Below are 960 nucleotides of genomic sequence, written 5' to 3'. Positions count from 1 at the left end.
TGACAGTTTCAACCAGTCATAAAAATTTGAATTAAACAACCCCTGCTTACAAGAGCAAAGTATGTTTTATATTGATTCCTCCACCTATCAGCCCTTGAAACTCAATATGTTACCTGTCACAGTATTATGATATGTGACTTTCTTAAACTGTTGCTGGAGAAACACATACTTTTCCTTGACTTTAGCCATGAAAACTTGCCCTGACTATTGTACTTAGCTACAGTAATGTCTGAGTAAGGTAGAAAGTATGTGTAAGGATGTGTGTGTGTACATTTTGTGTACACATGCATACATTTAATTCTAATTTTATGGAATAGATTTTTCATTTACATAATCAGAATAAGTAGTTTGTTCTAGTTATGTGTATTTCTTTTTCAAAAATTAAGTTTGGTGTCTAGAACTGAAGTCTTAAGTCAGCAAAAATGAGGTTTCCTTTTCAATAGAATTTTATCTTGAAATCTCTCTTTATCTGGGTTTTTTTAATGATATATTCTGACTAAAATATTAGCATATATATTTCTTTCTGGATTTTTTCTTTTAAATAATCAATAACTGATTTGAAATGTCTTTTTGTTGTTGTTGTTAAATAGCTGTTTTACTGGTGTGGGCGTGGGGGTTTTCTGGGAAAACCAGAAATCCTGCTAGACAAATTCTCAAAGAGCTGTAACACTTGAAATGTCTTTTATAAAGATATATCGTGATCTTATGGCATTGGTGTTTTCTATATCTCCTCGAGTATTATCAATTGTGTTTTATGCATCACCTGCAATTTCTAACAGTAAGGTTATCTAAAACTAGGATTAGTTCTCCTTTATAGAAACTTTATAGCCCTTTTTCTAATTCCTGGTAGGAGATAAGTCTTCAAGAGATTTTACAGAGAGGATTAAAATCAAAGCTGTAGAACTGAGTTTCATCTCATTAAAGGTCAGCTTGTGTTTTTCTGTAGTCATTGTTTCTGCA

At 31.8% G+C, this 960-nt stretch overlaps 1 non-coding gene across 1 annotated transcript; it reads right to left on the bottom strand.

Annotated features, from left to right (window-relative positions):
• Positions 1-611: 611 nt before the first annotated feature.
• On the bottom strand, positions 612-672 carry LOC142435266 (U7 small nuclear RNA). The gene has a single exon (XR_012781359.1). It is a non-coding gene; the product is annotated as a U7 small nuclear RNA (small nuclear RNA).
• Between the last annotated feature and the right edge of the window lie 288 nt (positions 673-960).

This window comes from Tenrec ecaudatus, chromosome X, assembly GCF_050624435.1.
Source record: "Tenrec ecaudatus isolate mTenEca1 chromosome X, mTenEca1.hap1, whole genome shotgun sequence".
Lineage (NCBI taxonomy): Eukaryota > Metazoa > Chordata > Mammalia > Afrosoricida > Tenrecidae > Tenrec > Tenrec ecaudatus.
This window is presented reverse-complemented; position numbering and strand designations above follow the sequence as displayed.